This window comes from Vicugna pacos, chromosome 27, assembly GCF_048564905.1.
Source record: "Vicugna pacos chromosome 27, VicPac4, whole genome shotgun sequence".
Lineage (NCBI taxonomy): Eukaryota > Metazoa > Chordata > Mammalia > Artiodactyla > Camelidae > Vicugna > Vicugna pacos.
In genome coordinates, this window is record NC_133013.1 from 8,572,211 (window position 1) to 8,599,886 (window position 27,676).

The window sequence follows — 27,676 nt, forward strand, 5'->3', positions numbered from 1 at the left end:
CTGTTTTCTTTTCAGCCGGTGGCAAAGTCCAACTTTCTGAAGGTAGAAATGTCAGTGTCTCAGTTTCAGCTGCTGCCTTTGCACATGGAAGTTCTTCTCTTGAGGAGGGAAGAACCAGAGAACCCTAGAGCCCCAGGGCGATGTAGAGAGAATCTGAGGAAGCCTCCTTGGCTGTTCAGATGGGGAAACAAGGTCCGAGGGGTTGAGGGGCTGGTGCAAGGTTGAGATCACCTGCAGGACGTCTCACTCAGGTGGCAGAAAGCCAGCTGACTCTCAGACCATGGCCCGAGAGTTTCCTCTCTCTTCAGGGGTGTCTGATTTATGTTTCTCTGAAGGAAAAATTATGATCTGACTGCTTCAGAACTTTGCATAAATAAATTGAAGAGGCCAGAACATGCAAAACAATGGGAAAATTTATATTGGACTGAAGAGAACAGAATTCAATGGAAATATAGTTCTTGGGGGAAAAATAGATACTATAAAGGTTTTCTAATGACCTACATTAAGATGCCTGGAACCTTCAATGTGAACTTGAGCTTCAGCAAGAGTAGAGCCAATGTACAAGGGGTATAAAAGCAATTTTGTCCTCTAGTATCAGCCATATCTGTGGCTTTATTGTTTTGCCTTGTTTATCTGGTCCCATTTTGATTTTTTTTACTCCTGCAGACGGGTTTGGTAGTTGACTTTTCTGTACCTGTTGGTTATCATGGTGTGAGTACAGTGAACGAAAATAATCTGTGTATTTCCTGGGATTAAGGAGAAAATAACATGTTACTGGCCAAGAGAAGCAAGATGAGCAGTTATCCCTACGTACCCAGTTATTTCATCTTATAAACAATTTTAAAACGTTGGTGACAACACTTTGCCCATACTATTTTGCTGACACAGCTAGAAAATAATTTTTTAAATTAATTACGATGAAATTTGTGTTCATCTCTCTGATTTGTTAAGGAAAAAACTTGTACCCAAGAGTGGCCGCTGAAAGAAAAGTGTAAATCAGTGTGGCTTTGGCTAACATTATCTCACTGTTTCACTTCTCACTGACCCACCCGGCATGTTGTAGTGCCTCGAAATCAACTAGCCAACAGTTGTGAGGATGCAGAGTTGTCAAAACATTTCCCAGCACTCAGGTGTTGTGAGCTTTTAAGAGATATATCTGTATGAACAGCCACGTCCACCCCCGCGCGTGAGCACATACGTGTTGCCATTTCTCCCTGGACATTAAGACCAGAGCACCCCTCCCCGCCATGACCTGTGCAATTGTGCCGGATCGAACACTGGCGTCGTAACACGGCAGGTCTGCAGAGATGAATAGTTAGATTCAGTCATGCTGCAGTAGCCTTTAGCTACAGCCTGTTTAGAATTTCTTGGAGGACTCTTTATAGCTTGTTGCTGAACTCTAATTACCTGCAAAAACAAACACCTTCTTGTTAATCAAAGCCAATAAATCCTGCTAACATTTGGCCCTGCCGCTAATGGGGATGATGATGGCTTTCCCAGAGAAGTCTGGTGTCTCTGATGATTTGCCAGCACCAGGAAGCAGAGCCACACAAGAGTGCAGCCTCGGTCTCCCCATCCGTGGGGCCCTCTGGTCAGCAAGCTCAGAGCAGTCGGTGAGGCTGTGAGGAGGCTTGGAAAGGTGGAGGCCAGCCTGCCCTATCAGGGTAGCCACTGGCCAGGCTACTTCCCCAATGTGACGCCGGAGGAGGATCCATATTTGGAGATAGAAACAGTTTAACTCCACGTTCCTTAAGTGTGCGTGAACAAAGGTAGTATGGACGGTATTCTCAGTGGATCTGGGAATACCATCTCTGCAACAAATTTCTTGGTGAAAGTTTTAGAAAACAATAAAGAGCACCCCTGGAAAATCCCCAGAGGGCTCACCCACCAGTCCCTAACCAGTTAATACCAAAAAGTGAAGCCTCTCTTTTGGAGGATGGGTGTGTGTGCCTCCCTCTGCACGTGGGCACACGTGGGCGTGGCCTTTCTGCTGTGTGCCCAACATCCCTCGTGTGAGGAGCAGTGTGAGCCTTTACCCTCCGATCCAGATGTTAGGAGAAAAAGTCATTTTTCACAGGAGCTCCACATTCCACTTATCAGAGGATGAGAGTCACAGAAGTTAGCATGATGTTCGTTTTGGCTTCCTGAAAACACAAAGCTAAGCGTAAGGCTCATCTTAAGCATTTAACTCAGCGGAGTTCTGGAATGGTGTTTTTCTCCCACTTTCTAGCATCTCTTGGTATGCATGGTTTTATTTCAAATATCATCATTCAAAAGCCATTTATTTGGTGTCATAAGTGGGCACCAAGCCAATTGGCAATCAAATAAGTGCTGAATTATAAATGAAATGAGAAATTCTTGCCATGCGAACATCTGTAATGCTGCTTTGGGCGTAAATTAGTAACGACATGCTGGTGTTTAAGTCAAATTAGATCTGATTTATTGAGCATCTTTTATGTGCCAGGTGCTGTGTTAGATGCTGTGCATTCATTATATGCTGCTGAATCAGCCCTATGAGGCAAGTATTATTAGCTTTTACTTTATAGATTAGGCAACTAGTATTACTTTAAAAAAAATTTCTAGTCTACCTAAAATGATTTGGAATCCCATGTATGTTAATATACCCATGCAAGAGGGCCATTAAAATAAGGATCCAAATTACAAAAGATAGGCAGTAGAGAAAAGAGCTTGTTATGTGTCCAAAAAACCAAGGTGCCTTCAGTTTGCCAGCAACCAAGGCAAAGAGGACAAAAAGTGGCATGGCACGGCCAGCAGAAGAGAGCCGATGTGTCCTCCAGAGGGCCTTCCCTGGGGACCTCAAGCGCCGTAGATGAGATTGACAGTTTTCTGATGGTCTATCCTGGTAAAGAAGTAGGGCAGAAAAGACTCCAGCCCTGACTTTAGACAGGAACTGAAGGACGTGTAGTTCCTGATGGGAGTTGCGGGGGAGACCCGGGGAGAAGGGGCTATTCTGTGTTCGCACCCGGAGGATGAGTTGGATCTGTGTAGCCGTCATGCTGACAGCAGCTTTGGGGTTTTTAAATGAGCACCCATGACCTTGGTTGCCTTCTTGCTTATGAAAGGCTGCCTGGTAGGCAGCTACCTGGTACCTTAGGGTTCACCTCGTGCATAGAAATGCGTGAGTTTTGGAAGGAAGCTGTTTCCCTGTCCTGTCATGGTAGCTTGAGAAACCGAGCTGAAAATGAGGCTGTTTTTGTGCTGTTCTTCATCCTGCAGTGACCATGAGAAAGTGATGGTCCAGAGCATGAGAAGGTGTCTGCGATGGGCCTCTTCGAGTTTTGAGGGCCCTGGTTGCCGGCTGCTGTTGATTATGATGGAATAGATGACATTCAGGGTCCAGGAGCTTTCTTGAGAGAAACAGCCCAGCTGGGCCATCTCTGTCAACTCTGCCCAGGTTTCTTCCCTCAAGGAACCAAGACAGGGTGCCTTGTGTTGGACCTCAGGGCCCAAGATGTTTATCAATATTTGGTTTTAGAGAGAAAAAGAGAGAGTTAGAAGCATTTGTTCCTCTCAGGGAAGCTCATTGTTTTGAGACTCAACCTTGATTACTCACGGGAGGGGCTCTCCTCTGACTGAGGGTTAGAAGCTGAGGTCCAGGCCAACTGCCTATGAGAAAAACAAACAAAATCAGGTGACACCTAATGATTACGGAGAGCACGGATAGTGATGTTACCATAGCACTGAAGTGACTGTGTGTAATTCATCTGCTGGATTTTTAGAGGATATTGTTTGCTGTGATTTGGAATTTTAAGAGAGAAGGTAAATAGTTCTATGAAAACTGGTCGGAGTGCTTTTTATTGGGGGGGGGAAGTAGGTATAATATGCCTGATTAGGCCCAGAGGAAGCATTTGATTGACAGGAGCTCCCCCTAGTTCAGCTGGAGGTCAGGAGGGCACAGAACCCAGTCCTTTCTGGACGTTTGGGGCCCCGGGAGGCCCGAAACCCTGTGCACACAACGTGCTTCTCAGTCAGGTAAGACCGCTCCCGGAAAGTGTCTAAACACAGGGCTTCTAGGCAGGGTGCTGAGAGGAGGGGAGGGAAACCACTTCATGCATACGTGGCCACCCACTCAGAGAAACAGAGTGCTTCTCTTGCAGAAAATAAATCTCTGCCTCTGTTGGATTTAGGAGGCTCTGTTAGATAAGCCTGTGCCAGGCCAACGCCTGCCTGGAGAGTCCGCCCAAACCACGTGACCTCTCCACCCGCGTGAGTCTGCAGGAAGGTGCTCCCACCAGGCCCGAGAGCCACGCCCACAAGCAGGCTCTCGCTGCCTGTGCTTGGGGCCTGCCCTTCCTGGGGTTTTTCCTGACTTCCATATGTCCTTTCTTGGATCCTTCTGCCAGTGGCCTCTGAAAAATGCTATCTTCGTGGAAGCTTGGGAACCCAGCATAGGTGACATCTCGGCTGAGCTGCATATGAGGAGTGGCTGAGGCATTGCAAGTGTTAGTGGCCAAGCCTCAGCCTGATCAGATCAGCTAAACCCCAGCCTCTGGGGGAGGGAGCCCCTGGGACTCTCTCCAGGACAGGCCAGGTGCAGCCAGATGGAGAGCCACTGCGGGCATGCGTCTCAGACGTTTTGTCCTTGCTCTCGGCCTCCCTCATCCACCTTCCTATCTCCCATCTCTTGCTCCCCAGCCCTGTCCCTTCAGATCACTCTCATGGTTGAGCCACAGTGGTGCTGACTAGGGTCCTGCTCTCCCAGCTCCTGCTTGCCCCTCTCTCGGTCTCCCTGGAGTCCATGCCTTTGGCTGCATCCCTAGCCAAACATGGGATGCAGACATCCCAGCACGCCGGGAGGGGGAAAGCCCAGCCTTCCTGAAAGGTGCCGCCACAGGAAGGTGTAGTCCCGCCTTCTCTCACCTGCCACCTCCCGGAAGACCTGACAGTGGAAGGGGAGGAGGGACAAGGGACAGGCAGGGCACCCGGGAGACTCACCCTCAAAGAGGATCAACATACTAAATACATGGACGCTCCCAAATGAAAAGAAACACAGGGCTGAGGTATAGAGATACGAACGCCCTGATAATCAGGAGCTGTGCTTGGTGACACAGTAGTCATGTGTGTGCCTGCAGACATGCAGTTAGTTATAGATGGACTCGGTCACAGCAGTGTGTGGTGCACAGCTGGGTTCTCACACCTGCACAAGCGCCCCTCGCCCACTGGAACCGTGCCCGCCAGTGTGGAAGCACCGTCCTGGCTGGTGTCACTCAGAGGAGGGGCTTTATTCCCCTGCTCTGTCCTGCGAGGACAGAGGTCAGGTGAGAGGCTGCCTCATGCCCTGAAGTGACACGTGGGATCCACGGCCCATGCAGGTTGCAGGTGAAACTTGGTATCTCTCCTCTGATAAAGACACCTGTCAAAAGCCAGGTCCAGGTACTTTGGATGTTTCCAGCTAGGATGTGATGCTGTGCAAGTGAGTTCAGGGCAGCAGACGTGGGAAGAATGTCCCATTCACGAGCACCTGGGGACATGCTTGTTTGGTGTGTAGCAATGAATATGGACCGAGTCCGGTCCCTCGGCTTCATGGCTTATGGGCAAAGGGTGGGCAGATGTCTAGGGAGTGGAGGGAAAGGTTGGGGACAGCTCGTTTGGGGTATATGTTCTTGTAACTGGAGTCAACACAGTTCAGACTGAAAAGAATGGTCTACATCCCAGAACGGGAAGTAAGGAAAGCCATTATCCAGATGAGTGAAGAAGGGGAGTGTTTGTCTGTGATCTGGGTTAAGAATGAGCTGCCCGGTGCGGTGCAGGGAGTCACAGAGGGCATGCAGGGGGGATGGGAGCGGGCAGGTAGCTCTCAGCGGACAGTACGGGGCAGCTGCTGCTCTCACTGAGGGCTTTGCCTGGGCGCCCAACCTGGACATCAGAGGGACCAGCCTTATAAGGAAAGTACAGTGAGGCGAGGATTTCTGGAAATGTAACTGTTTAGAAATCCCAGGGGAGAAGACAAGTGTGCTTTTGTTCTAGTCGGAATCAGGGCAGTTGTGTTCACATAAGGGTCAGTCTTTCTTGCAGAACAGGAAGGGGGGGCACCTTCCCCCAGGAGGTCCTGGGTCTGGTTCTAGGGCAGGCAAGTCCCTCTCTGGGTTTCCAGACAGACTCCTCTCTGGTGCACTGGGTCTTAGCCTTCATCCCTTCTTAGCTCCTACGGTCTCCTGCAGCCTCCCCTCCCAGACAGAAGCCTCACTGGTGGTGCTAGCAGTGTTCAGGGCTCTCAGGTTTTATGCAGAGGTGCTTGGAGCGATTCCTGAGTTAAGATTTCCTTGGCGTTTGGCCCCTGGATCAAAACATCCAGGGGTTTATGTGAGCATCCGCTGGGCACGGCTCAATTGATCCGAATTCCAGAGTCGTATAAAGCACACAGGCCTCGTTTACTTTAGTTATTATTTTTAAAAATGTGCTGCTGAAAATTGCAAGGTCTCTCACATTAATTTGCGGGCCGCCCTCCTCCTCGCGTCTTCGATGAGCTAGAATGACTTGTGATTTCTGGAGGGGACAGCAGGGCGGCCTCAGGGGGGCCTGCGCCTTGCACAGCGTCTCAGTCCCGATCGTGTTGCCCTGAGTGAATCGTTCCTAACAGCTCTGCCTTTCCTTTTTCTCTTTCTTCCCCCTCCTGGACAAATAGACGCAGAATTTCCTTCTGGCCCCTCCTAGGTGGGTGATTTTGAATGGGAGGTGCTGCGTCCATACCCGCAAGGGACTCTGTCACTGGTGGCCCTGTTTGAATGGCTTCTCTGCCTTAAGCAGGGATTTCAGGGAGATGATCGTGATTTCCTTTGGAGTCTTACCCTTGACTCAGAGCAAGGCAAGAACACTTCTCTCGTTTGCCTGGAAAGCCCAGAGCCGCTGTCCTTAAGAGGACCTTGACCACAGTCTTCCCACGTCTGCCCCGGCCAGACCTGGGAGGGAACACAAACAAAGGGAAAACCATTAAAAGCTCTTCAGCAAGCAGACGGACGGCGTCCCACCTGCATTCTGAGCAGCCAGTCCGAGAAGCTATGGGCTGGGTGTTATCGCCGTGATGGGAAATCCAGCTGGATCTGGGGTGTCTGCTGCTCCTAGAGTTTCGTTCCTGTAACGGGGAAGGTCACACAAGCTGTGTGGGTGTTTGTCTCGACCCCAGGAATTCTTTGCATTTAATGATTGGTGGGTTTCCTTACCTGAAACGATGTGGTCTGAGATGGTGTTTGAGGAGCAGAGGGAGGGAAGTTGAATTTGGCTGAAGAACCAAATTCTGAAATTCCCTCAGAACTTCCTTAGCGGACAGACTCTTCCAGGAATTAGATGGGATCTGATTTTCTTGTTCAATTACCTGCGCCTCTGGCAGCCTCCCCGAAGTGGCTTTTCTCGTGGTCCTCAGAGCTGCAAGGGACGCCTGAAGTCATCTCAGCCTCATTTTGCAGACGGCCTCCCTTCCCCCCGGCTCTGAGTGGCCCAGAGGAGGCTCAGACCAGAGTCTTGGGCTGGAGCCTCTTACGCAAGTGAACCAAACTTGTGCGGAGGCCAAGCCCTTCCCACGTGGCTCTTCTGGTAATGGGGTTACTCACCTTCTCTGGGAAGATGCTTTCTGCTCACTCAGTTAGGGTTTCATAAGTACCATAGGAGGTGGCCAGCGGGTGACAGGATGCACGTTTCTTCTCAAATGAAGTGCCCTGTTGTGGGCTGAATGTTTGTTTCCTCCTAAATTCATATGTTGCAGTTTAACCCCTCACTGCGATGGTGTTTAGAGGCCGGGCCTTTGGGAGGTAATTAGCTCAAGAGGGTGGAGCCCTTAACATGAGATTAGTGCCCTTATAAGAAGAGGTTGGAGAGCTCTGAGCTCTTTCTGCCATGTGGGGACACAGTGGGACACAGCCTCTGTAACCTAGGGACAGGCCTTCACCAGAGCCTGGCCAAGCTGGCACCCTGATCTCAGACTTCCAGCCTCTGGAACCGCGAGCAAGAAATACCTGTGGCTGAGAAGCCACCCAGTTCACAGCATTTTGTTATGGCTCAGACATGCCCCCAAGGTGTTTGGTTTCATGCCTGAAATCCTTGTTCATCTACTGCCGACTGCTGGTGGAAAATGCCAAAGACCTGAGGGCAGTTGGATGTTCTCTGAGCCCCTGGGAGCTTTGCCACCAGTGCGGCCAATGGCACATTCTGGGAGACAGCGAGCCCTCCTCCCCTGATCCATTTTTAGGCGCAGAGGACACACCCCCACCTTGCCTGGCGTGGTAGCTTTGCCAGATGATGGTGGTGGCAGACAGGACCAGCACTGCGTTACCTGGGAGCCTGTTTGAAATGCAGGGTCCAAGTCCAGCTGGGGGACTCCTATGTAGGTGATACTCTGGACGGGTCCAGGGGAGCCATGAAATCATGTACTTTGTTCCTGACATCAGAGCAGAGCACAGTGATTGCCAGGGACCTGTGTGAGGATCTGGGAATGGCCTCTCTTGGCAAAACAGAAATAAGTAGATGGATGTAGAATGTGGGAGGTGATAATGTTCCTAGTGAGTCACTGGAAGCACGACAGAGACATCCTCTTGTTCATCACAGCCACTTCTGTGGTGCGGAGAAGGGGCAGGTGTTACGTGAGCCTGGTGGTTCACTGACTCTCACTCATGATTATCAGGAGCAAAGAGACAAGAAGAATGCAGGTTGGTCAGTTCTGAACCGAGCCAGGAAAAATCTTGGGGTTGTCAGAGTCCCGAGAGGTGGGGCTGACAGCCACTGGAGAAACTGGGCCCTGAGATGCTAGAAAGTGTTGCTCTGGGGGCTGGATGTGCACCTACGTACAGCGGGGCCACGGCTTCCCCAGCTTATAACCAGGTGGGTTGTTAAAGAGAGGAGGGGGCAGGGAAATAGCGGTGGTCTTTCCAAGTGAAACTTGATAAGGTGTCCTCCCACACCAAGGACGTGGTGGGTCCAGTAGGACCCCTGCCACGAGGCAGCTTCTGACATACCAGGGACCAAACGACGGGTCCCCTACTGATGTCCGCAAGGCACACACAGGTTGCTTTGTGGCCCGAGGAGCCTTCCAGGCAGGAGCACGTGCTTCCTGGGCAAATGACACCTAATGAACCTATGATTGGCTGCCCTGGAGGCTCTGTGGTAGGGGGGCACCTGGTTTAACTAAGAGCCTCTGCATCTTTGTGGTGTGCGCTCTGCCATCACCAAGGAGTGGCAGAAACTGGTCTGGCAGCAGGAGAGAGCTACGATGGAGAAAGTGGTGGCCAGCTTGCTGCTGGTTCCTGGGTCCATGCAGACCTTGGCTTACTCAGCGCAGCCAACTCCCAGAACCCGTCTCCTTTCCTGCCCCCCACCCCCAACCCCAACCTGAACTGTCCTTACTGACCTGCCAGTTATCACCTGGGACTCTCTTATGCCATGCCCAGTTCCAAATCTGGCAAAGAAAAGTGAGGCAGCCCCACGAGCAGAGCTGCACCAGGGATGGCCTGAAAAACACACTGAAACTGCCCCAAGCACCTTGCTCTTCAGTCCAGGGCAGCCCCAAAATGCTATGTGGAAGCAGCTGGAATATGAGAGTTTAGAGTGAGTCTGAAAGTCCAGGACCTTTGGTGAAATTCTGGCTGTAACAGGAATTGGATCATGTGGTCCTGGGGGCTGGTCTACCCTGGGAGCTCAAGCCTGAATTGCCTGGCATTGGTCTTCAGGACTCTCGTTCTGTGGTCCTTGTTGTCTAAATAGCAACTCCAGCAAAGTGATTATAAAATCCATTTCCTCATGAAAAATAGTTCAGGAAAGAGAACTATGAAGACTGGTAACCAAAGTGGAAAGAAGGTTGAAGAGCCCCCCCAGGGTGATCCTGTTTTCCAACCTGTAGATTTGCAGAGGGTTGTAAGAATACCCCTTTTGAAGACCAAGGGCACTTTGTGTTTTGAAGAACCAGACCCCGACGCACACTGCCTTTGGTGACTCAGTTGCCTTCATCACTGGGCGCACTCACTGTGACCTGGCTGTCCAGCAAGTCCCACCTGAGTTTCGTGCTCGCTTCAGAGGTTGTACACTACACCTTGTACCCATAGGAACCAAAGACCCAGGTGATGGAGGAAGTGATGAGGGATCAGGCTCTCTTGGCCCAGATTGAGAGAACCTGTTTGCAAATAAGAGCATGAGCCCACTTTGATAATCGTGGAGGAGCAATGAAGGGAAAGTGAGGGGTGATAAAGACCAAAGTAGACAAATGCCATCTTGCAAAAGGAAATGGAGCCAATGGCATATTCATTAGACTTATGATATTAATATTCTTTGTAGGGAAGATGCCAGAATTGCTCACCAAACAGATTTGTGAGTGCTCAGAATTAAAAGAGGCAGTCCTAGAAGTTAGCAGAGAGTCTGCTGACACGTTACACCCCAGCACATGGCACAGAGGCAGAGTGTGGATTTCACCAAGGTTTCTGCAAAACTCTGAACACTCCTGATAGGAAGTATGGGAAACAGTGGGCTGGAGATGGTACCTTAAACCTTATCAAAGCTCACTTACTTGTAGAGAGATACCTACCTGGGAGAGTGGCTTCTGTCTGCCACAGGGCTCACTGATTTAACATTTCCATTGTGACCCACGTGCTCATCAGACACTGAGGTAGCACAAAGATGGGAGGGGGACGGTGTACAAAAATTAAGAGTGCATGACGTTCTTGACCCCCTGGAAAAGTGGCCAAAGGGCAGCACTTCGTGATCGCATTTCATTTTCACCCCAATCCTTCAGTGCTTTTATTATTTGCAATTTACAGAGAGGACAGTGAGGCCCAGGGGCACCCCACTGGTAAGTGACAGAGCCAGGCTTCAAGCCCTTTGTCAGTGTTGAAGTCTGTGCTTTAACCATCTGCCTTACAGCTTCCCAGATGGTATTTAGTATGAGTTAGGTCCCAGATGAACCAGATGTACTGCACAGGATGGTAGAAACATGGCTTGATGGCAGCATGTTTGCAAAGATTTCAGTCACTGCCAGCAAACACACGCGTGTCTACTTCCGTATAGTACTCCGCTGACAGACATTACTAATCGATCCCAGGACCCTTTCCCACTGAGCCTCCGCTCATAATCCTCCCTAACTGTGCAGCAGCCAGTGGATTAGGGTTAGCGCAAGAGATGAAGCTGGTTTCCTGTATGTAAGGGGTTAAGGTTAGCTGCGTACTCATAAAGCCAGTGAGTTCTCAAGTCCCAGGAACTGGAGCCTCATCTCCAGAAATGAAGGAGGCAGTGGGAGCTCTGCCCTTCCAAGGTTTGGGAGCACCAGGAGTTTTGTATTCAGGTTTGGGTGGTCTGTCTTAAGAAGGACTTCAGGAGCCAGGACGATGCCCTTATGAAAGGGAGGGGTGATGAAGGAAACACCTAGAAGAATGGAGTGTCTTGATGTTGAAGAGTTGGGCAAGGGAGCAAGCACTTGGGGGCACATTAGAGGCTGCCAGCCCCTGACGGCAGAGCAGACCCACTTGTGCTCAAGACACAGGGAAAGAGGCTTCAACTCAGTGGAGGGAAGAAAGTTCTTAAAAGTAGAGCTCTCTGGAGACACGCAAGACAAAGTTACTTCCTCACGCTGGGGCATTTGCACAGAGCTGGTTCCTTTCAGCCTGAGGGTTGAAGGAGAGATCCTTGGAGGGTGAGGAGGGTTGGACTGATCTCTGAGCTTGCATCAGACCTTCCCCTTGTTGATCCCATGACCCCTGCACAACGTAGGGGCCAGGGTCTGGAAAGTACACAAACCCCTTACAGCATGGAGACACCCCCACTGAACAGTGGTCTACCTCACAGGTTTATCACACACACTTGTTTTCAGTGTTTCGTATCTGTGAGTTCATTCAGTTGTCCCAACCGTCCCATGAGGTAAGCACTGTCATTCTCCCCATTATGCAGGTAAGGAAACTGAGGCACAAAGAGGTTAAGCAGCTCACCACAGCCCTGGAACGTGTAAGTGTTGGAATCAGAACTATCCTGATACAATGTTACGGTGCATTTGAAGTAGGTTATTGTGTAATAGGCTATTTGTCGTGGAGTGTGCTATGTGGGGTGCAGAGCAGGCAACCCCAGAGAAGGGCTATGTTAAGAGTCTCCAGAGAGGAGGCAGGAGGGTGGGAACAGGCACCGAGGAAGGGATCTGCTCTGGAGGAGCTGGCACTGGCTAGAGATGGCAGAGAGGGTGGGGGAGCCAGGGACAGCGCCAGACAAGCCCCCTCAGACCTGCCATAGGCCAGGCCTCAGCAGGAAGTAACCATGATGGGGACTTGGGGAGGCCTCACCTGATGGTGGCAGTGGCAGCTTGCTGGACAGAGAGAGGTGGTGACAGAGCAGAGAGGGAGGGACGGGTACCCGGACGTCTGTGCAGCCAGCAACTGTCATGGGGCACAGGGGAGTGACGGGGCCCATGCTGTCCCCGAGGCCTCCGAGGTTCTGCCCAAGCGCGTAGCCCAAGCCTGCAGCTTTAATTCAGGTCCTCAAGGAGGAAATCCCAAAGTCGGCTTGCCGCAGGTTAAGCTAGTCACTTAATCCCCCTGTGCCCCGGCTTCCCCATCTTTATGATGGGCACACTGCCTTGCTGTCCCTCGGGGCGTGGTTAGGGGGGTTCAAGGAGACAGTGTGGGGTGGTACTGGATTGAGCTGGTGCTGACTCAACTTGCGCCTGCTCCCCTCCTTTATAAGTACAACCAGATACTTTGGAAATTACTCAACAAACAATAGTAAAGGGGCCATGAAAGCTGGAAAGGAGAAGGAATGTTGGCTGGGACCTTCGGATCCCAGGAACGACAGCATGATGAGTTCCAGGGCTTTCTTGTTACCTCCCCTATATCCTGGGCTGGGAACCTAGAAGCCTGTGACCTGGAACCATCAACAAATGGAGACACAAACCTCCCCCCGCCCCCCGCCGCCAGACAGCCTGCTCCCTGGCCAAGGGACTGGGAGAAGCGAAGCCCAGCAGAGACCTTGCGGGGAAGCCCTGTGCACCTGCTCTGTACACAGGGCGCAGTGGGCGGGCCGCCGTGCCTGAGCCACGGAAGTGCCTTCCACCTCGCAGATGTCACCAGCAGGGAGTGCACAGGAGCCCCGACAGCATTCTTTTCAGGGGCCCAGGGAACACTCACGTAGTTAGGGATGACGCCGAAACCGAGTCACTCATGCGTTGCTGGTTGGAAAGTGAAATGGTGTGGCCGCTCTGGAAAGTAGTTTGGCAGTTCCTTTTTATACTAAAACTTACCATGAGACCCAATGGTTGGTTGCCTTCTTAGGCATTTATTGCAGAGAAAGAAAACCTTATTTTGGGGGCTGGGGGGGTAACTAGGTTTATTTAAATTTTTTTTTTAATGGCTGTACTGGGGATTGAACCCAGGACCTCATGCAGGCTAAGCACACACTCTAACACTTGAGCTATAACCAACCCCCACAAAACCTTATTTTTACACAGAATCTTGTAGATGAACGTTTATGGGAGCTTTTAGTCATAACAGCCCAAAACTTGAAACTACCCAACTATCTTTCAGTGGGTGAGTGGTTACAAACGGTGGCACATCCATACCATGGAATACTCCTCTGCAGTAAAAAAAAATGACAGGCTGTGGACATACACAGCCACTTGGATGAACTTCGAGGAAATGATACTGAGTGAAAAAAGGCAATCCCAGAAGGATGCATACCGCATGATTCCATGTATATAACATGCATGAAATAACATAATTATACAGATGGGGGACTGAGCCAGCGGTTGTTAGGGTTTAACGGATTGGGGGAGGCTGGGAGTGGCCATAATGGGTAGCCTTGTGGTGATGCTACGATTTCTTGATTGTGGTTACAAGAAGCCACATGCGTGGTAAAACTGCCTAGAACCACACACACACACACACATATAGAGCTTGTGGTTGAGATCTGAGTAAACACTATGGGTGGTACCTGTGTTAATTCCCTGGTTTTGATATTGCACTGAAGTTATTCTACAAGATGTAACCATCGGGGAGAGCTGGGTGGGAGGTGCACAGAATCTCCCTGGATTTTTCTTGTCAGCTTCCTGTGCATCTATAATTATTTGAAAATGAGAAGTTTAAAATAAGAGAGAGAAGGCCTCGAGGGTCTTCTAGAAATACTGATGTCAGGCCACACCAGTGAAGTCAGGATTTCTGCAGGTGGGATTTGGGCATCTGTATTTTTCTGAAGGTGATTTGCAAAGAGCCATGTGTGAGGGGTGAGTGGTTGTCATCATCCTCCTGGTCGTCATTACAGCCGCAGGGGGAGAGCCCTCCTCTTTCCCTGAGCCCCTTGAAGCACTGTGCATCCAGCACCTCATTCCACCATTGATAATGACCACTGTGCTTTATTCAGGGCCGTCACGAGGCCTCCTTCCCCGTTGTGGGTGGTCACCGTCTGGTGACTCTGGAATCCCAGAAGACGCTTTGTTTCCTTCCTCATCCTTAGGCAGTGGCACTCACCTCATTTTGAAAAGGAGCCTGCATGGTCCTGGGTCCCGGTTTGGCACCGTCCCCATGACTCTACCCTGTGATGAAAGAGAAAAGGCCCTTGGGATTGGAGGGGAGAGAGGCATGATTGGCTGTGTGTCCTGCTTCTGGAGAGCCTTCTCCTGCTTCAGAAGCGGGTCAGGATGAGTGGCCTTGGGAAGCCTTGGGTCCTTGTGGTCTTTAAGGTTCTGCATTTGTCTTCCTCCCACCTGGAGAGGGTTCTTCCTGGTTTGGACATGTCTGTGCTGATGGGGGACGGTGCCATCTGCCACCAGGGCAGATGGAACAGGGGAGGTGGGGAGCAAGAGCGTGGACGCTAGGTCCCAGGGACCTGACCAGCTACTGATCCCGCTTGTAGGAAACGCTAGGGCAGGTGGCATTCAGGGACACTTAGGGCGAGAGAAATCACAAGGTGGAAGCAGAGAAAGTCCACACCTGTGTGGCTCGGTTTGCCTTTGTTTCTCCTCACAGCCCAGGCAGCGGGGCCTCGGGGGCAAATCACAGGGCAGCCGTTGTCCGGGTTGGTCCGGGCGTCTTGTTGCAGGACCACAAGGTCTTGTTCCCGGGAACATTCAGGATAACGGGCTAGTCTGTTACTGTTCCCACTACATTCAGGGCTCGCTGTCCCTGGCACCCTATAAAGAAAATCCTCGACTGAGAAAAATCAAGATTTAGATGCCCGTGACCTTGACAGAAATGGACCTGCGCTGGGGCTGGAGGGGCAGGAAGGGGCAGGAAGCGGGAGAGACCCTGCCCAGCAGCAAGCCCTGCTCCCCTCCGGGGGCACCGACAGCGATGCCGCCCCGGACCCCCTAGAATCGGTGCTGACGTGACGTCAGGAGAGCTGAAAGAGGACTGGTGGCTTCGTGAGGCTGAGAGTCAAGTGGCCAAAGTGATCAGAGGTCTGAGGGCCACAGGCTTCCGGTGAGGTGACCCCCAGGGTCTCGCGTCTCCCTCCGGCCTGGTGCACGTGCCTGCCCCATCCCCCACGGGCCTGCCGTCACCCTGGGTCTGGGTCTCCTTCTGTGCATTGAGGATTGGAGTGTTGCTTCCCTTTTCCTAAGGAATGAGGATTCTCTTGAAGATCTCCAAATGGAGGAGGGAGAAACCTATGGTCTTTGTCGTATAGGAGCCCTCTGCTGCCTTCAGCTCAGCGCAATCTCCCTGACATCCCACCTGGAGGAAAAGCCTCTGGTCGTGGGAGCGGCCAAAGATGAGGGCGGCCTTTGACAGCTCACAGCTCAGACTGGCCAGTCTCTGCTCTCTCCGTCAGGGTTGCCAGATGTGACACTGATCTCTTCTGCAAACACAAGTTGAAGGCAGGCATGTCAGAAAAGGCCATTATCAAGATTATTTTTAAAGAAGGAACAGGGATGGCAGGGCACTGGTACCCTTGCCATTTCGGGCTCCTCCTTCATCCAGAAGGTGCAGCAGAGCACCCCCGCCTCCCCCGCACAGAGGGCTCCTGCGGCCAGGAGGGGAGGGCGTGTCGGCAGCAGCGTGGAGACCTGAAACAGGCGGGCTCCTTCCCTCTGCAGCTGTCTGCCTGGGGCCGCACATTCTGGAAGAGACGGGGCCAACTGGAACCACCCTGTATCGACACTGGGAGGCTCTCTGGAACACCTTTTCCTTTTACATCTCAGATGGGATTCTGTGGGGAGGGCCCCTTTTCCTGTTTTAATAACCCATTATCAGCTTCAAAGTGGCCGCTGGTAAAAAAATATCAATTATCGCTTATGCAATACTCTGGCATCACTTGAAACCACATTCCATCCTCTTAACATGATAGTTGCTCCGAGCCAGAATTCAGAGAGGGTTTGAGGACAAGTGGTGTACACAGTCATTGAGACGGCCAAGAGAATATATTTTTATCCTGTAAATTGAATGCCAGCTCAGCAGTAGTGATTACTGCAAGAAGCTATAATTTACGTGAGGGGAAGTGAAGTTTTTTTTTTTTAAGATAAAAAGCATGGCTTAAGAAGAGCCTCAGAGAAATAAAAGGAGGAAGAAGAAGCAGTGACAAAGCCCCCAGAGTCTCAGTTTGTGTGGAAATTGCAAAAACAAACCCTTGGTGTTAGAGACACAGTGAGTCCGTGTGCATAACACCCAGGATATTTCTTCGAGAGTCACACAAACTAGCATTTAATAATTTAGCCGTAGCGTGATGCCTGTTCCTGAAAGTTGTTCCTTAGAACATTGACTGTCAGAGGAGAATTAGTAGATGAAACATTTGGGCTTTTAACTTCGTGTGTGTCCAGAATCTGCTAACGGTGATGCCCTGTCTGGACTCGCCCCCTAATTGAGAACCTGAGCAGAAATGAAGAGTGTCAGGATTTTGACTTTGACTCACCAAGAAGTGATGGTCCTAAATCTTTTGCTTGACTGACAGCTTGATGAGAACACTCACCCTTTGTTATGAACGTGGACTTCTCCCTAAAATTTGCGGACAGAAGGAGAGTCGAGGGAAGGAGGCCAAGAGAGTGATCTCAAATATTTGAACTCCGTCACATCAGGAAGGGAGGGGTCTTGATCAGTGCAAAGCAGACAGGCCCCTGTCCCGGCAGATGTGAAGGCCAGTCTCAGCTCTCAGTGAGCGCCGGCCCCTGCTGAGGCGTGGATGGATGCCTGTTTCTAGACAGCGTGCTGTTAGCCCTGGAAGTACGTTAGACTCACCTGGGAGCCCCTGTAAAATACAGGGACCTGGCTCCTTCTCCTGAAATCCTGGTTTACAGGGTGCGAGGTGGGCCCCAGGTATTGGTATATTCAGAGTTTCCCAGGCGACGCTCGCCTGCAGCCAAGGTGGGTTGCTTATGAGTAAAACCATCAGTGAGGGCTCTCAGGTGTGCTCCCTAGACTAGCAGCTTCAGCATCCCTTGGAAACTTAATAGAAATGCAAATTCTTATCCTACCCCTGACCCCCTCACCCCTTAGACCCGCCCTATTAAGACTCCGGGGCGGAGCCCAGCCCACTGAGCTTTCATACACCCACCAGGGGTTCCGGTGGGAACTGCAGTCTGAGAACCACTGGTCAGCGCTGTAGCAGCGGTTCTCAGACGTTGATGGACTTAAGAGTCACCTTTCAAAAATCCAGATGCTGCAGGTCATCCCTGGTACCCATGACATCAGAACCTCTGGTGGTGAGAGCCCGGCATCGCATCAGTACTTTCTCCCCAGGAGGTCCCAGGAGAGCACGTTTGAGAACCAGTGCTTTACAGAGGTTGAGCTACCTCCCTCGTCATCTGAAGACTGCAGAGTTTGCCTTTAAAATTCTGTCCTGTCTCCCTAGTGTTGAGTTACGTTAGGCCGGACATAACTACCTTAGATCCGGGAAGGGGTGACAGTCCCTTCTGTTTTGATGGATGGCGGGGCTGCTTGCTTCTGGTTTATTACTGCTCAGAGACGGGGTTCATGGGAATTCTATCGTCAGGTGCAGCCCTCAGCTCACCCTGTCACCTAAATGATACAGGCAAAGAGCCCACAGAGCCATGGGGGTGAAACCTTTTGAGAGGAAGCCTTAGATACGGCCCAGCTGGTTTTATTTTGTTCAGTCTGTGCTGTCCATTTACGAACAGCCCTCAGCACTTCTGTGTGGTCAGCACTGGCCAGGCTGCGGGGAGGGCCTGGGCTGTTGAGGCGTAAAGAATGGCAAGTCCTGCCCTTGGGGAGGCCTTGAGAGAAGCCCTTGCGCTTGGAAGGGATCCCTCTCAGCCGGAAAGGGCTGAGGCTGCTGCAGAGACGGGGGGACCTGTAGTCCGGGCCTTACAGAGGGGGATTTCGGCCAGCGGGGAGCGTGGGAAGGGGTATCCACACCGAGGCAGCGGACAGGCAGAGGCCCTGGGTGGTGGGGTCCTACGGGCATCACACAAGCACCTGCCATGGGGCTGGAGGTGGGTCGCTTGGGGTGACGCCCCCTCAGGCCTGCTGACCATTTCACAGCGGGGAGGTGGGGTGGAGTACACCCCCCCTCCCTCCAACCCACCCTACCCCACCCACCCCGGTTCCTGGGCAGAAAGGAAAAGGCAGAGTCCACATAATGAGGCCATAAAGCTGCTCATGATGTGGTTTCAGGGAAGGAAGGGGTGATGGTCATTAGGAGCAGGAAGCTGCCTGTCCTCAGGGCTTCTGCCGTCTGGGGCATCCCATGCTCTTTGATGTCCCTGAGGGGTCTTTGAACTTTGAGAAGCTACAGGTTCTCTCTGAGCAGAGGTCCCCCTGCAGGCCAGCTAATCCCCTCCTCTGCGCTGCCTTTGAAGGGGGTAGGGAGTGCCAGGGGCTGGTTTCCATGGCCCATTAAAGCAGCAGCCCCTGGAAGAATAGGGGACAGAGATGGCTTCTGGGTGGGGGGGTGGGAGTGCAGGGGGCCTAGGAAACTACTGTGGGGAAGGGGTGACTCAGGTGTCACCTTATACTCCTTTGTCTCTTTAAATTTCTACCATACACTTTAGCTGCTCCAAGCCAGGCCTTCTCCTACTGGCTGAGAAAACCCTCCCTGAGCAATCAGGCAGTTGCTGTTGTCTGTGAGTGGACGGCTTGTTACATCGTCACTTCCAAGCAAACAAAGTTGTTCAGTCTAGGTGCGACTGAAAACAGTCCTCTCTGTTTAAGGGATGCCAGTTGATAAAAAGGAAAAAAGCCTCACCGTGCTTTTTTTTCTTTGGAGGGGAAAAGGCCAATTTAAAACCAGTGAATTTAGAGCATTTGTTTTAAGTAAATACTTCCTGGGCTGGGGGAGGGAGTAGCTCAGTGATAGAGCATCTGCCTAGCATGCACAGGGTCCTGGGTTCAATCCACAGCACCTCCATCAAGAAATAAATAAGTAAACCTAATTACCACCCCCTCAAAGAAATTTTTTTTATGCTTGTAAAAGATGAGCTTCTTGAGAGTTGACTGTGAGGTGTTCCAAAACCAAAACAAATTTCATCTTGAAGTCCACCAACGACATTTGGATGATTTCCAATCTGCTGTCTTCTTAAGCCTTTAGACCCTGGTCCTGTCCGCACTGACAGGGGAGACGAAGGCAGCACCTGTGAGGTAGACCAGAAGTCTGATTTCAGACCAGATTTCAGACACACGAGATCCTGGGTTCCTGGCAGCACTTGCCACAGCTGGGCGTGAGGTGCTGGGTGGTCCCCTCTCCCTGGGCTCCCGTTTCCACATGTGAGCTGACAGAGGGGCTGCACAAGCCCTTCAGGTCTCAACTAGAAAAGGAGTTAATATCCTGAGCAGCAATCTCCTGGTGGTAAGTTTTCAATGTGCAAATTTTCAAGTACCAAAAGAAGAGAGGGCAGGTGAATATTACAAAGCACTTCAAGGTTCCCAGCCCTGACCCCACATTCCCGGCATTATTTCCACGCTGCACCCGCCCAGCATCTCCTGAACCCGGTTCTTCTGCCCCCCTCTCCCACCTTGGCCCTCCGAGCCTCAGGTGTAAATGGAAGCTGGGAGGGTGGGCTGATGCTAGTGACGTCTGACATGTGCTTCAGATTAGGCAACTGGGGGGCATCTGTGGTTAAGGGGACCACGGCTGAACCCCATTCCTGAAGTCTCAGGGGCTCCGAATGCCCCCAGGTCCAGTTCCCAGAGAATAGAAGTGTGATTCCAGGAAAGCTCTCGGCTGCTCCTGGAGCCATGTCCGCACTCTGTAGGCCCCCTTCTCTCTCCACACTGTCTGCCGGCAAGTCCCAGTGCCTGGAGAGCAGACCTTGAGCCCCTCCGGTGCCCCCTGCTCTCAGCTGCTAACCCAAGAGGAATTTTCCCTGCCGTCCATGGTCTCCTGAAGGCTCTTGCTGGCCCCCAACCTCTAAAACAGCCACTCCTGCAAGGATTAGCAGGTCCCCGTCCTTTGTACTCCTTTGGGTCTGGGGGCAGATTTCATCCTCAAAGAGCCAGGCCCTGCGTGAGGGTTTGGAATATTGACTACCCAGGCTCAAGTTAATACTTGACCTTTTACCAGCTCTTTAACCTTGAGTGAGTGTCTCAACCTCTTTGTCTCAGTTCCCTTGTCTGTGAAATGGGGATGATGGTGGTGACTTAATGGACGTAACGTCTGTGTTGAGGGAGGGACCCATCTTGATCTGCGCCTTAGATGCGTGTCCCAGACGCCCTGCCTGGCACGTGACAGGCAGCAGAGTTGATGTGGGTGGCTGAGTAAGGGCACGAATAGAAGGGATTAGGGTACTGGCTCAGACGCTCTGAATCTCCCGGCTTCCGCAGCTCAGCCCCGAGAACACGGCAGCCTCCTGCAGCTGCACCAGTGTGAGAATCCCCACCCCTAAGGACAGACGTAGCCCTTGGTAGTGAGACCGACGTCCTTCTGTCCCTCTTTGCTCTGTCTGTCACCACAGTGCCTGGCACACCTGCCAGTATATCACTCCTCTGGACAGATGTGCTGAGGCCGATGGTGTTAAAATGCGAAGTGCTTCAGGGGAAAGGAAGGGCTGTTCCCCTGCACCAGGGACATCACGAGGAGGCAGGAGCAGACAGGTAACCCTGAGCCCTGGACCAAGTAGGGACCTGTTACTGGTGACAGGAAGGGAAGGAATCACTCCCTCTCTCCTCCACCTCACCGCCGAGCTCTGCTTGTGGGCCCCGCAGGGACTGGGAGATTTGGCCTCAACCTTCTGAAGCGCTCCACGAGATGGCTCTGGAGGACTCGTGGTGGCTGTAAATTTCCCTAAAACTGAGAATCACTCTCCATTTGCAGACTCATCATTTTTCCTTCCATTGTGCCTGGAAAGTTCCTTCTTGACGCCTGGAGGGTAGGGCAGGCAAGCCCAGGATTCACATCTTTGGAAGATTTTAGCCGTCTTTCCATTCCCTCCCCTATTCCAGTCTGCTACCTACAGCATCATCAGACAAATTACTCTGCAGACTAAGAAGCAGAAAGCATCTTCCTCTCACTCCCACCCAATCTCCCGCGTTCCTTCAGCAAAGTGCTGTGATGCGCACCGCCTTCCGTTCGGCAGAACCTCAGGAGCTCAAAGGGAAACCCTTTGCACTCTTCTACTCCCTTGCTGTGTTCTTCCTCAACAAACTGGGCACATGGTCTTCGCGCACAGTGACCCAGGAACCAAAATTCAGGGTTGGTCCCACATCCCTGCAGGACACCTTCAGCCGACCGGGGTTGGGGTAGGGGGCCGGAGTATAGCCACAAGCTCAGACCCACTTACGCTGCATCAGCCTGGGTCCTCGGAACCCTCCCTGTGCCCCCTGGGGGCCTCCATCAAGCGCAGCTGAGCCTAAAAGAAGGCCCACCACGGCCTTGGAGGAGACCAGGAGTCCCAGGGAATCACCGTGTGATTTGGGAGGGTGCGGGGGTACGTCCCAGGGGCTCAGCCGTGGTGGTCTGTATGTCTGTAACCCTGCTGTAGCGTCTCCACGGGCTTCATGGCACTCCGGACACCAGCAGGCCGCAGAAGGGATGGCGCTGTGGGGCTGGGATAATGTTCATCGTGTCAGGGGCTAATTATAGAAGAGCTTAGAGCTTTCATGAAGTCTTCTTTTGAAATAAAAATAACATTTCCTCAATCAGTTGTCTTCCTTTAAAAGACAAGGAGAGCCACACTGAACTTTTTTTGCTTTTGAAATACCTCCTCTGTTCTGCCTTCTTACAACCCACCACTCACTTCTTCAGTTAGTGAAGGCACAGGATCTTACGCCCTAGACCACATTCACTTGAAGTTGAGAATGTTCCAGAGTGAACTGCATGCAGGAGGCCTCCCTGGGAAGGCATTTAGAGAATCCCTCTTTTCAGACTTCATTGTCTGAAGCAGGATAGGCTGATGTTCTTTCAGTTTCTTGGGTGTTCTAGAAAGCCTCTGTCTGTCTCCAGTCCTTCACGTCTAGAACGTTGCACCGCAGCCCTGAGACGTGGAGGGCTCAGCACAGGTGGCACCATCAGCACAACCCATTTTGGAGGAAAAAATCGGTCATACGGTCGATGTGAGATAACGTGTGAGAGTCTCCCTGCTCTGAATGCCCACGGCTTTCAGCTTCTGAGGTCTTACACTCGGCTACAAGTTCTTTTCCAGTTGTGCCATCAGGGTGTCTTATTTCTTTGTAAGTGATTTTTGGGCCTGAACGTACTCCTGTACCAGTGTGATGCCACCCACAGTTCCTGGCACAGTGGTGGTACTCAAGTCCCTTGAATCAGATTCTTGCCCACCCCTGTATGGTTCAATGTGGTAACAGCCGCACAGGAGTCTTTAAATTTATCTCAGTTAAAATCTAATAAAATCAAAACTTCAGTTCTTCAGTCACACGTGCACATTCCAAACACACTGAGTAGCCACACGTGGCTGGGGGCTGCCATGTTGGACTGTCACACAGGGAGCATCTTCACAGGAAGCTTCACTGGACAGCGCTGGTTGGCACTGAACTGACTTGTCCGTCATCCCAGCCAGACGGGGGGCTTCGTGCAGGCAGGGCTGCGTGTGCCACTCACTGCTGTGTCCCTGGGGCCCTGAGAGTGCTGGTGCCAGGTGGTGCTCACCCAGCTCTTGTTGAAAGAATGAACCGCAACTCTGCCTTATGTTGTGCCCGGTCTTCTACATGGAGTCACAAAATGATTCCATTTTGACCTGAAAGACCTTTTAATAGTCATCTGGTTCAAACCTCCCCACTTCTCAGCTAAGAGAACAGGCCTGGGAGGTTAGGAGCTTTGCCTCGGCTCCCCAAAATAATGCAGGCAGGTCTTTAACAAGAACCGTGGCCTCTGTCTTTTTGGGCCATTGCTCTGTCCACAATATCAGACTGCCTTTAGTGTTTACTTTGAGATGGTAGCAAGGAAGGCCTCTCAAAATGATTATTTAGAAGAAGGTGTCCTTAAGCTGACCAAGTTTACCTACCTGCCAGCCATCTAGAGCAGATGCTTTCAGTGTGCAAATCTTAGTAGCATTTCCATGAGTTTTGGGAACAGGATAAAGGTGCCCATGTTCTAAGTGATATTTTGCATTGTTTTGGAAGTCTGTCAAATGTCACAGGGCAAGAAGTGAGGTATAAATGTTGAAACAGAAGAGGCAAAATGGTTGTTGTCTGCATAATGTAAGAGAAGCATCTGAAAAGCTATTGGAACCAGTGAGTGTTCATCATGTTACAAATCACAAGAGCAACATACAGTGATCCTCAGTTTTCTTATGCACGAGCAGTAATTAGTTACAGAAGAATGAAAAGCAGGCCTTGTTCAGCAGCCAAAGAAGTGGAATACTCAGGAATGATGCTAATAAGAAAAGTAAGACCTAGTAATGTAAACTACAAAACTTTGCCAAAGGTCATTCAAAAAAGCCTGGAAAGAATGATCATCATTAAAAAGTCTACGAATGATAAATGCTGGAGAGGGTGTGGAGAAAAGGGAACCTTCCTACATTGTTGGTGGGAATGTAGTTTGGTGCAGCCATTATGGAAAACAGTATAGAGATCCCTCAAAAAACTGAAAATAGACTTATCATATGATCCAACAATCCCACTCCTGGGCATATATCCAGAGGGAACTTGAATTTGAAAAAATACATGTATCCCAATGTTCATAGTAGCCCTATTTACAATAGCCAAGATATGGAAACAACCTAAATGTCCATGAAAAGATGACTGGCTAAAGAAACTGTGGTATATTTATACAATGGAATACTACTTAGCCATAAAAAAGAGTAAAATAATGCCATTGCAGCAGCATGGATGATCCTTCACTTGGAGATCATCATTCTAAGTGAAGTAAGCCAGAAAGAAAAAGAAAAAGAAAAATACCATCTGATATCACTCATCTGTGAAATCTGAAAAAAGAAAAAAGAAGACACTAATGAACTCATCTACAAAACAGAACAGACTTGCAGGCATAGTAAACAATCTTATGGTTACCAGAGGGGAAAAGGAGTGGGAAGAGATGAATTTGGAAGTTCAAGATTTGCAAATATTAACTACCATATATAAAAACTTCTTCTGTACAGCACAGGGAACTATATTCAATATCTTGTAGTAACCTATAATGAAGAAGAATATGAAAACAAATATATGTATGTATGTGTGTGACTGGGATGTTATGCTTTATACCAGAAATTGGCACATTGTAACTGACTATATTTCAATTAAAAAAAAGAAAAAAGAAAAGAAAGCCTGAAAACATGAAAATATGCTCTAATGTCCCAGGGTGGCAAGACTCAAAACTTCCGTGGTTCCAGCCTCCCCAGATTAATCAGTGTATTCAGTACAATCCTAAACTAAAAGGACTTCTTGTGGAACTTGACAAACCCAAATCGTATAGAAGAGTTAAGTTCCCAAAATACCTGAGATAATTCTGGAACAGCAACAACAAAAGACTGAGGAGAGGAAGGAAGGAGAATTGGCTTATTCCATCCACTCATTCAACTTGCCTTGGCAGAGGCAGAGTTTTTTCTTAACACCCTACAACCTTTTCATCTGAATCAGTATTGTCCCCTTGGAAATAGTCACTCACCTTGGTAGTCTCCATCCTTATTTTATCAGTGTAGCCATCATTCTAAACTTCTTTGGAATTGCTACCTGGAAACAGCTTCAGATGCTCCCTCCCCTCTTCTATAGAATGTTTTCCCAGGTCAGAAATCAGCATGGCTTTATGGATCTTTTTTTCAGTGAAATTTGCACATGTCATTTGGCTTCAAATCTGTGGAAGTAATGGCACCCACTGTTTGCATGTATGGGCTCTGGATGTGCTCAGGGAGTGCTCTGAGCAGTGGGGGTGTTGTAGGAGGAGGTGCCACTGGTTTGTTCATGTGCTTGTGTTGGGGACCATCCCGCCGTGGAGGCCCTCACACTAATGAGGCTGTGGGAGGAAGGATGCCAAAGGTAGCGTCCGCTCTGGGTGCTGTGCATGGGCTGTCATGTAGCCCTAGGTGCTCATGCCCTGCTTCTGCTTCACGGCCATTTACTGAGCCCTGCCTTGGGTGGCGTGGAGGAGGGCAAGCCTATCTCACTGTGTTGGGACCGGCTTTGTCTCGTGGAAGCAGGACCAGAGCGGCAGGGGCTGGTGAGCCAGTGGGAGCTCTCTGTGCCAGGAGACAGCTTTTCACCGAGATGGCCATAGCTTCAGCCCTGGGGCCTGTGTGCCTCCAGCCTTTACCAACCCTGGGCTGCTGCATGCACAGGGTGCTGAGCAAAAGAGTGGCCAGCTGCATTCAAACCTACATCTGCTGCTGATGGAGAAAAAGAAACAGGAGGCTATGCCACAGGCCACCGTCGTCACCCTTTTCCTGTGAAGGCAGCACACGGTCACCCCTGATTGCCTTCACAGATGTCCTGGGTGGGATGACCGCTTGCCAAGAGCGGTTCGGTTTCTAAGGCTTCCATGAAGCCTCTGTTCGGGGGTCCCGTCCTCTCAGTCCCTGGGCCGTATCTGCCAGAAGAGGTGTGGTCTGTTCAGTTAGCTCATTGCAGAAAAGAAATGGAATTAAAAAATTTTTTTTAAGACTGCTTATTTTTATTTATTTATTTATAGTTAGTCTTTTTTAAAAAAATGTAACTATAGTCAGTTTATAATGTGTTAGTTTCTGGTGTATAGCATAGTGATTCAGTATATATATATATATATATATATATATATATATATCCCTTTTCATATTCTTTTTCATTATAGGCTATTATAAGGTATTGAGTCTAATTCCTTGTGCTGTACAGTAGGGCCTTGTTGTTTGTCTATTTTAAATACAATAGTTAGAATGCTTTTTTTAAAACTTGAAGTTATGTAATGATAGCTTTTAAAAATATATTTCCCTCCAGTTTTTTTTATATGCCATACTTAAAAAAGTAATTTTTTTTTAGTATGTAAAGTTTTTTTTTTAATTCAAGTACAGTCAGTTACAATGTGATTCCTGGTGCACAGCATAATGTCCCAGTCATGCATATGCATACATATATTTATTTTCATATTCTTTTTTCATTAAAAGTTATTGCAAGATATTGAATATAGTTCCCTGTGCTATACAGAAGTTGTTTTGATTTATTTTCATATATAGTAGTTAATATTTGCAAATTTCAAACTCCCAAAGTTATCCCTTCCCACCCTCTTTCTCCCCAGTAACTATAAGATTGTTTACTACATCTGTGAATCTGTTTCTGTTTTGTAGATGAGTTCATTAGTGTCTTCTTTTTTCTTTTTTCAGATTCCATGCATGAGTGGTATAATATGGTATTTTTCTTTCTTTTTCTGGCTTACTTCACTTAGAATGATGATCTCCAGGTCCATCCATGTTGCTGCAAATAGCATTGTTTTGTTATTTTTATGGCTGAGTAGTATTCCATTGTATAAATATACCACACTTTCTTTACCCAGACAGTACTACAGAGAAATGGAATTTAAAGGCATGTAATAGGGTAGAAACTCTTCAGTTTGCTGTGAGCCTCCGTCCTCTTTTGTGTGAAGTCACCCCACTCCCTGTATTAACTCTGCACCTCTCTGAGAACCCCTGAGTTTGCAGCTTGGGGGTGACCAGCATATCCTCCCTGGGCCATGTGCTCAGAAGAAGACCAGTCGTCATCTCTTCCAGACCCCACTCCTTGCCAGGCGCTTTGGTGTCTGTTTTCCCATGTAATCCTCATCTCTACTCCTTTAGAATGTAAAACTCTGTGGAGAAACAGGGGCCCAGCCTTTGCCAACACCTGGAACAGTATCTGGTCATAGAAAGCATTTGACACATATTTGTTGAATGAATGAATGAGTGAATGACATTAAGTATCAGGATCCCTGCTGAATCAGAGGTGAGGAGCAGAGGCTTGGAAGTGTAACACTGTTCTCTCAAGAGGCAGAGCTGGAATTCTCGTCCAGGTCGGTCTGAGCACTCTGCCTCTGCATAAGAAGGGGGATTTTGTACCATCCTCTTCGACTGTTTATATATTTTCATCAAAACTATTAGAAAATTGGAGAGTGGCTGGGACTCGGAGGTGGCAGCTGTGTGTGCAGGTGTCGGAGCAGAGTGGGATCTGGTGGTGGGGGCAGTTGGGGAGAGAAGGTGCTGAATGAACAAGAGAAGCCTCAGCCATGAGAGGCATGGTGTCTGCTCTTATCCACGTGGCCCGGAAAGATGGTTTTGGAGACTAAGCTAGTGGGTGACCGTAAGCCGACGACTGCAGTTTGACAGCCCCCGAAGGTGCTCATCGAAATGGAGGGAAATGGTGGGGCTGCTCCCTTCCTTGTTCCCTCCGGAGGCTGTGGAGACACAGTGGTGATGGGAGGTGAAGACACTTAT

At 50.0% G+C, this 27,676-nt stretch overlaps 1 protein-coding gene across 5 annotated transcripts in view; it reads left to right on the plus strand.

The window, feature by feature from the left end:
• The window catches only part of ADAMTS17 (ADAM metallopeptidase with thrombospondin type 1 motif 17), a 293,369-nt gene that overhangs the window by 132,877 nt on the left and 132,816 nt on the right, over positions 1–27,676 (plus strand). The window lies entirely within an intron of this gene.